This window comes from Olea europaea, chromosome 11, assembly GCF_002742605.1.
Source record: "Olea europaea var. sylvestris chromosome 11, O_europaea_v1, whole genome shotgun sequence".
Taxonomy (NCBI): Eukaryota; Viridiplantae; Streptophyta; class Magnoliopsida; order Lamiales; family Oleaceae; genus Olea; species Olea europaea.
The window spans coordinates 29,705,552-29,715,521 of record NC_036247.1 but is presented as its reverse complement, the minus strand read 5'-3'; the positions used below and the strand labels follow the sequence as shown (position 1 = coordinate 29,715,521).

Here is a 9,970-nt window from a genome sequence, read left to right as displayed (position 1 = left end):
TACATTCTAGTGCAAGTGACATTTGACTTGAAGGGAATCTCCATATCCTTCTTGTTCGGATAATTACATACACTCTTTGGTTTTCCCTTGGCTTTTGCCTCGAGTATTTCCCCATTTTGATTCCACCGTCCCACTTAAATTAGATCAACTTTGAACTTGATCTGTATTGGTTTCACTTTTGCTCACGTCCGGTCGAAATTGAAGTGTTCTTAAACGAACCAAGACACAGATGTGATGAAATATGCACAATGATTTTTACAGATTTTAGTGTTGTATAGGCAAATAATAACAGCTATACAAGGATAAATTTAGTGTCGTATTGTAGGAGTATTATCTGTAATGAATCTTCACACAAGAAAAGTTAGGCAAGAGAAAACTAACTAGCCATCGGCCGAGTTGGAGAGGAGTTGATTGTGTGCCCCTTATTAGTCTCGAGTAAATCACAGGTATAAGATCGTACAAATTATAAGAGTATATCTTATAATTTAACGATAAAAAATTGGCCATATTATCGTCTGGACAAAAAAAAAAAAAAAATGACATGAACTTCAAAATTGCAAGAGCCATTCTTTTTGTACTTTTCATCCAAATTTAGGTTCTATTTTGTGTTTTTAGATGTTTCTCCAAGCAAGATTGCCTATCCCTTGAAGTCTTAAGAGAAGATGTATTAATAATGTGCTTGTTTAAATCAGCATTTTAAGAAGTGCGTTTAGGCATTAAGCTTAGAAGCGCCTGCCTAGGCCCGTGCCTAGCCTAGATGGGAATAATGAGCCAAATATGACTGCTACAAATTGATTAATCATTTCGGTTATTTCATTTAGTTCCCAATTTAGCGTCACTTTTTCAACTTATTTTTCGGCTATATTCTTCATGGTAGATTTTTTGATACCTTTTCAAAGTGTTGATGGAGAACTTTGCAGCGCATCTTTCCTATTGAAAAACATCATACAGCTTTTTTAAATAATGAGCCAAAGATGATTGCTATAAATAGGCTTATTAATTCGACTTTTAGTCTTTTAATTTTCATTTTGACGTCACCTCTTTCGACTTATTTTCAAACTATCCTCTTCATTTGTTGCGTAGTTTTTCAGTAATGTTTTGAAGTATTTACGAAACGCATCTTTCATATTGAAACACGTTATACGACGAATGCAAAATAATGAGGCAAAGATGATGGATACAAATGATTGTATTTTTTTTCCTGTTCTCAATGTCAATTTAATTAAATTTTTATTCACATCAATTTCTTCTCTTGTTGAAATAATTCAAATAGAAACAGAAACAACACCAACGCCATTCTTTAGTTAGCAAAAGTCGTACTCTGAATGGTCTAATTACGATGTTGCTAAGAAGTAATGTTTTGAAATCGACCAGATAACGATCAATTCAACCAATCATGCTATTTGTACAAACTAGAGTGACAAAATTGGTTTACAAATTATGTGTTGACAACATCTAAACCAATCATTTCAAAAACGGTTTTTGAAATCAATGGCCAACACTTACTTTGTACAACAAGATAAATTCTAATTCAATAACTATCATTAACTAGTTGAGGGAATGTATCTGATATGACCTATTAAATGTAGCATTATTATTTCATAGGGAGGATGAGTAGAAAGAATAGAGGGATAAATTCAATCAAAAGATGATCCATAATAACACGCACCCGAATTAGCCCACTCTCCTAAGTTAAATAAGTGTAAATTGAACCAACAGGCGACATGCTTAAAAAGGAAGCAAACGCTATCCCAATTAGTAATAGCAACTGTCATCTTGAAATACCTATTGTATCAGACGAGCCAAAACTGTCGTTTTCATGTAGGAATGCAATTTAAATTGGGAACAAGAAGCTTTGGCTCAATCTCTTACTAACTAGTATTTAACTACTAACCAACACTACAAGTTTAAATAAAAGGATTTAAATAATAAATTAAGTAGCAGTTACATCTTCAGTAATCTTCTCATCACCAAACAAGAGTTCTAGGGATGGCACTACTCTTGGAAGAATAGGCAAATCTGCTAAGTTAACACTCATATTATCAAATGCAATGCACATTTTATGCATGTGAATTTTTCCATCACATTTGGGAATTTTCGGGTATCATTGGTTGAAGTGAGTGAGGGTTAAGCGATAAACTCCACTCAAGTTGCCTACTTCCACGGCTTCTTTTATAGTGCTGTGCTTTTTTTCTTCAGCCTCCTTCAACAGGCTATCTTCAAATGTAGCCTACACCAGAAGCCAAAGCACCTGAGTTTATCTCAAATCAAAGATTTTAAGATCCTAAATCTACAGATCCAAATCCTAGGCACACTCAACAATACCATAATTATGTCTTACATGTCTCACAACTTACCTTGTGTATAAGAACTGTTGCTCCACATGAAGCCTGTTTAAGTTCAGTACATGGCCTCGTGTCACCAGAATAACAAGTTTCCACCCAGGTATCGTTTTTCCAACTCTATTGATCCTATTTGTAGCCTTCAATATGACACAAAACGTTTTCCTACATTTTGATCCTACACCTTAGTCATGGTTGCCCCGAAAAAAGTTTTCCTCTATTTAATGCAATTTCCAATTTCAAATATCTATTTTTGACCCTGTTTTCTGGCCCGTATCAGTAGCTTTATGATTTACTGAACTAAAATCCCTATACCACGTCAACCTTTTACAATCCAGCTTTTTCAAGAAGTTTCTATACAAAATGCACACCCCTATACCTCCACCTCACCTTGAAGAAGAAATTAAAGGACCCGCCCCCGGAGTACAGCTCAACTGGTGGATCAATCAACATTTGTCTTACTTCCAGCGGTAGGGTGGAGGTTCGAATTCTGGTGGGAACCTGCGGCCAAGTTTATTTGGTATGGAGCAATCACTTTGGAAGAGGATCTCTTGTGCGCAGAAGTGTACAAGCGGTGGGAGGAACCTGTGATCCAATTGAGGCATAACCCGTGATTTACCCCTTCGAAGGTTCTAGGGGCAAGGATCTTAGAAGTACAGCATTTAATCTTGTATAAGCTAGGATACCTGAATATAAAAAAAATAAAAAAATAAAAAAAAAATTAAAGGACCCCCTATCAAAACTAGCCTGCAACAGCTAGGTAGTTACAGACTTACAGTTTCTCAGGGCATATGGCAGGTGGAGAGCCTGCAAATTATGATTTATTTTTGAAGGGACCAAGAGAAAGTTGAGATTTTTCTCATGTCGTACGATAGGCGGAGAGCCTACTAACTGGAAGATAGATAAAATACATCGGAATAGTGATATAAATATATGTTGCTAACTTAGGCTTAATTACCCCAATAGTCACTAAACCAAGAGATTAACTGAACAACCCCAAACTTAGATAATAATCATTGATAGTGTATTTTTACTTTCAAAATAAATTATCTTTTTCAATTATAAGTTGAAAAAGATTAAAATGTAAAATCGCATTACCTATTTTTGATAGTTATAAATATGAGGTCATCAGATAATGCTTTTAAGAACCTGTGGCTCTTCTTTCGGAATAAGTCGTGGATCTTCACGGTTTGTGAGCGAATGAGATGTCTTATAAACTTGATTCGCATATTTAATTGAATTTAGTGTATAAAAACTAATTTAATTGTGCCCTCAGACAAAAATGAACTCCTTCAAACGATGCGAGGTTCATTAGGTAACTTAGGCTATGCAGTATTTAGTCGTGTTTATTACTGTATACGAGCTATTAACTTTCTGAATTTAATTTTGATATATTTTTTTACAATGAAGTTTCGAGATGATTTGTGAATTATTATAAACATATTTCATATATACCGAATTGTTATATGGTTCACACATCAAAATACACCAAATTGGCAAACGCCTTGCTTCACATATGTAAAACACACCAGTTATTTCATTGCCTACCTGTCAAATTTGCATTTTCAATAACTAAATATGGTAACAAATCAAAATGGTGAGAACCATGGTATTACCGAATTGCAAATACAAATACTTTCCAATATCCTTCCGAAAGTAACATTCAAAACATCAATATGTTTTTTATATAGTTAAAATTGAACACTAGATTTTGCAGCGTTGTTTCACTTTCTTTATCCATAACCCTTGTAAACCCTAACAAAAACATTTTGGTAACAAGAAAAATATTAGTTTGTATAAAAAGAAAATAAACGTAGTTAATATTGTCATACGATCTGATTATCACCCATGGGACTACTTTTGCTTTGTTCAATTTTGGTAAATCCTAAACAAAAAATATAGATAAAAAAAAAAAATACTTAGTTCGTATAGTAATAAATAAAGAAAACAGTTAATTAGTTAGCAACATACAATAGGCTGATCAATACCATTATATGTATATTCTTCCATCCTCCAATCAGTAGGCTATCCACGAGCCACATCACCTGAGAAATATCTGAACTTTCCCTTAGTCCCTTTAATCGAAGGTGAATGTGGTCAATTTAGAACGCCTTCGATATTAGTAACACCATGATCTAATTTCCAAAAACCGGCTTTAACACACGAAACACCTGTATGAACAATTATATTTTTGTGTCTTCTTCAAGTTTTTATCCTCACAAAGCCTCAAAAGTCGTTTTCCATACGTTACTATTAATCAAATAAATTCAAGGTGTTTATCTTAGTGAAATTTTTATTTGAAAAATAATTTTAAGACAACATTTTTATCAACCTTAATTTTTTCTAACTAAAAATGATGCAGTAAATATGCATACTTAATATGGTGTCCGGTGTGTAGTTAAATATGTTGATTGTAGGAACCTGTGATTGACAGGGTATGTTCAATTTTTTTGCTCTAATCAGACCAATCCTCTCTAAATCTGACATATTTTGTACCATTGGACCCGGATCCTCCATAGTCCACGTTAAAATTTGGATACATTGGAACCGGAGTCTCAATGGCAAGTATTCGGTCCACGTTAAAATTTGGATACATTGCAACTGGAACCTCAATGGCAGGTATCTGGTCCAAGGTATCCGCATTCAAATTTAGATCCATTATCATATTACCTACGACCGAAAATAATATGTTTTCGCACATTCTCAAATTCAAAAATTTTTAATTATGCCCCTTTTTTTTCAATTTAACCCTTGTGTGATGTTAATATTTGAGAAGTAATTTTTATTTATTTATTTTTTTAAAGAATGTATGATTAAAATGTAGGAGAATTATAAATCAGAGTGTATAAGAATGTATACATCATTCTCAAATGTAAAAATAATCAAGATGAAAAAGTAGTAACAATTTATAACCTATATAAAGTGATAACAAATTTATTAGGAATTTTTACAAGAAAAAAGTTTTTGACATTATATCACATGTAAAATTTTCTAATAAAATGATATAAAACATATTGAGAAATTTGTAACGAAAAAAAAGTTTTTGACATCAAATCGTGTAAAATTTTCTAATAAAATAATATAAATCATATTGAGAAATTTGTCGTAGAAAAACTAGAAAAACACTTCCTAATAAGTTTGTTATCACCTTATATAGGTTATAAATTGTTACTACTTTTTTCATCTTGATTATTTTCACATTTGAGAATGGTGTATACATTCTCCTATATTTTAACTATATATTCTCCAAAAAAAAAAAAATCATTTCTCAAATATTAACATCACACAATGGCTAAATTGAAAAAAATGGACATAATTAAAAATTTTTGAATTTGAGAACGTGCGGAAACATATCATTTTCGGCTGTAGGTAATATGATAATGGATCCAAATTTGAACGCGGATAACTTGGACCAGATACCTGCCATTGAGGCTCCGGTTGCAATGTATTCAAATTTTAACGTGGACTAAAAACTTGCCATTGAGGCTCCGGTTCCAATGTATCCAAATTTTAATGTGGACCAAATACATGTCATGGAGGATCCGGTTCCAATGGTACAAAATATGTCAGATTCAGAGATAATTGGCCTGATTAGAGCAAAAAATTTGAACATATCCTTTCGATCACAGGTTCCTGAAATCAAAATATTTAACTACACATCGGATACCATATCAGATATACACATTTATTGCATCATTTTTAGTTGGAAAAAATTGTGGTTGATAAAAATATCGTCTTAAAATCATTTTCAAAATAAAAATTTCATTGAGATAAACACCTTGAATTTATTTGATTAACAGTAACGTATGGAAACGACTTTTGAGGCTTTGTAAGGATAGAAATTTGAAGACGACACAAAAATAGAGTTGTTCATGCAGGTGTTTCGTGTGCTAAAGCCAATTCTTGAAAATTAGATCACAGTATTACTGATATCGAAGGTGTTCTAAATGGACCACATTCACTTTCGATTAAAGGGACTAAGGGAAAGTTCAGATATTTTTCTGATGATGTGGCACATGGACAGCCTACTGACTGGAAGATGAAAGAATATACATATAATGGCTTTGATCAGCCTATTGTACGTTGCTAACTTATTAACTGTTTTCTTTGTTTATTACAATACGAACTAACCATTTTTTTTTTAATTTTATCCATATATTTTGTTTAGGATTTACCAAAATTGAACAAAGGAAAAGTAGTTGCATGGGTGATAATCAGATGGTATGACAATATTAACTATGTTTATTTTCTTTATATATATTGCAAGTCTAAAGCCATTCTGGAGGCCTTCTCGTTTAGCAACAATCTTATCGGTGTAAAGAAGCTGGCCAACAATCCCAATATGCTTCTCCTCAGCCTATAAACAAATGGTCATACAAGTGAATCCAAAGACCAAACAAGAAGTTTCTTTTAAGTTTATTGTCTAGGAAGGATCAAGTTCGAAATAGAGATTGAAAATGGGCTTTCTTTCACAAAAATTTTAGAGCAAGCATCATTTTCTTTGATAATCCTCCCTTGTTCTATCATTTTTCCGTCCACCCTTATTTTTTTTTCTTTGATATGATAATCCTAATCTGCCCTTGTTCTGTACTCTCCACATCACCCTATTCCCCACCGCTCTTACTCTCCTTTCACTTGTGAAGTACAGAACGCTAAACAGGTAACAACCTATAAAAAAAAAAAAATTGAAAGATATTGGTTTCGGTGAGCATGAAAACTGGATAAATTCCAAGGATCAGAAAAGTACCTTAGAAAGTCTAGTCAATCCATCCTTCATTTTAGGGACAATAATTATGTGTGCGGGCGCCAGTGGATTTATGTCCCTAAAAGCTAGAACTTGCCAAAAAAATGACAAATATTGATGAATTGACAACACAAATTAAAGCTCAGAGACTCAAGTATGAAACCCAAAAATAAATTGCTCACTTGTGAAAACAAATATAAGCGAGTAGATACAATACAAATTGATTAACGGAGAAAATAATGGTAGAAAGAAGAGGAAATGATCCAAGGACCAACTTTGAGAGAGATTTACAAAAGTCTTGCCTTTCAATATTGGACCATGCTACACGTACCTAATCTTTTACCTAATACACACACCATTTGGGTGAGATATTGGTTCGGATTATTAAATTACACATGGGGCCCATATGTTTGTTGGGGGGGGGGGGATACACCCCCTGGTACAAACATCTTTATCCTTCAATATTATGCCCCTATTTGATACACTTTAAAATTTTAAATGATTTGCTAAAATATCATTCTCCATAACAGATTTAAAAAATAAAATATTTTACACATAAACCAATAAAGTTTCTTTACCTTTTAAATACACATTCTTCAAAAAAATACTATTCAAAACACTTTTTTTCCCCCCCCCCCCCCCCCCCCCCCCCCCCCCCCCCCCCCCCCCTCCTTTTGGTTCATTTTTGGGTCAAAACCCAACATAACCCACGCGTCTTCATCTCCTACCTCAATCCCACTTTGTACCTCCACTCCCGCCTTGTCTTCCCCCTTCCCCCAAGAGCTACTCAGGAGCTCAAAACCCATTATTTTTTTTTATCTATTATAGTAGTGCGTATCAAACGCATAATAGAACTGGAATTGTCAAAGGTTTATTCACCAGTTCAGCCTTGTCTTGGTTTCCTTGGTTTCTCTTCTAAACCTCTGCCTAGTTCACATTTCATCTACATATTATCAAATCCAAGCCATTCAGAATATCCAGAGAATCGTTAAACTCGTATAAGCCAAGATTATAAGACACATCATGATGGTGACCGACAAAACCATATACTAAATAATAAATTCCCTACTTCCCATACAAAGTAACCCTTTTTTCTTTATTTCTCGGCAAGAATACAACACAATATTATCCATTATTTAAAATAATGTATTTCCATTTCAAGAAAATCATACAATTACAATAAAATCAAACAACGAATACTTAATAATAACCTTGTCATTCTCGTACACAATGTCAGCCGCTATTTCCTTGTTGATTATCTTGTCAAATCTTCACCATCTCAAGCCATGATGAAGGCGGGTTTGTGAGGGGAGGTAAGGAAGTGAAAAGTGATTTAATATATAAAAGCCCAAAAGGAGACGGCTGCTTCTAGGGTTTCCATTTTCCCTATGGTACTAATTTTTCTTTTCTTTTTCTTTTTCTTTTTCTTTTGGTAGGATTTTCTAGTTTGTAAAATTTTGGTAAGGACCAAATATTTAGGGTGTTTAGTATTGCCGCATCAAAGTATAATAAAAATTACAGTATATTCAATTAAAATTTTTATAGAAATCTCCATAAGTTTTGAGGTATTCAAATTAGAGGGTGTTTGGTAAGATTAAAATTAAATTTTCAATAGATTGTCATAAAGGTTTTTAAAATAGATGGTTGAAAAGTTGTGGGATCCATGAAAGATGTGATTAATATTGATTGTTTGACTTTGACTTAAATTAAAATTAAATTTTTACCCATACCAAACGGGCTTTTAATAACTTTTAGAGACTTTTATAAAATTTTTCAGAGTACTAACTTTTAAACAGAAAGTATTAAAATAAAATCTCAAAATTTATGTTTCATTAATAACAAGATTTTGAAAGACTTTCACAAAAATAAATAAATAAATAAATCTAAATTGTATATTTTCCTTTCAATATTTCTCGTTCTTTTTTTCTACAAACATTAGATTTATGATTAAAATTTATTTTTTCTATTAATTATATTTATTTTGAATTTTCATTTTCTCTCTCTTATTGTTTATCTCTATTTTCTATTAAAAAAATAAATAAATAAAATTGAATTCTTATATTTTTTTTCTTTTATCATTCATTTTTTTTTCTTTTTTTGTGAAAAATCTCTATTTTGAATCAAATTATAAAATTTTATACAAACTAATTTATAATTAGATTTAAATATGTTATTTTTTATTTATTCCTTAGAAATATATTATATTAATAATACTGAATATTAAATTAATTGAAGTCTTAAATTTATATTCTTTTTAAAATATATTTTTTAATATGGGGAGAGGAAGAAGAAGGGGAATAGTGGGAACCACCACATCATATGTGAGAATCAAACTATTGTATTAGATTCACGTAAATTTTATTTTAAATGAAAGTTTTCAAAAATCTTTTTAACTCTACGAAAGCATACAAATTTTAAAATGAAAGTCTATAGTAGTTTATGAAAGAACTTCCAATAATTTCATGCAAATCTATATAAAAAAATTGACGAAATCCACAAAAGACATTGTTGCGTGTTGTCATACTTGACCAACCTGCTTGGGCCAATGGCCCCCTCAGACCGAACCACGTGGCACTCCAACCGATGTGCCATAGCTTGCCGAGGTGGACTATGGCCGCAGCCCTTCAAACCGAAGTCTACTAATCGAGGCCCCTTTTACCGAGGCCTGTGAATGTACCCGAGGTCCACATGCCGAGGTCTATGACCCGAAGCCATAATGCCGAAGCTGGTCGAAGAGAGCCGAAGCCCTCAAGTGGAAGTATTGTATGAAATGGCCGAATCCCCGAAGCTGATGTAATGGCCTCTGAACCATAAGGGAGCATCCTCCATGGTTACTTCTTCCAAGAGATCGCCTACATAAAGATCTTATTCGAATGATTGATGG

The 9,970-nt window shown here is 32.8% G+C and overlaps 1 long non-coding RNA gene across 2 annotated transcripts; it reads right to left on the bottom strand.

Annotated features, from left to right (window-relative positions):
• Positions 1–1,632: 1,632 nt before the first annotated feature.
• LOC111404012 lies at positions 1,633–8,517 on the bottom strand. 2 transcript variants are annotated; one of them, XR_002704635.1, is made up of 3 exons: positions 8,298–8,517; positions 7,090–7,178; positions 1,633–2,230 (listed from the first exon to the last, which is right to left on the bottom strand). It is a non-coding gene; the product is annotated as an uncharacterized LOC111404012 (long non-coding RNA). The 2 variants fall into 2 exon arrangements; XR_002704634.1 differs by having other exon boundaries at positions 7,090–7,172; positions 8,298–8,515.
• Positions 8,518–9,970: the final 1,453 nt, after the last annotated feature.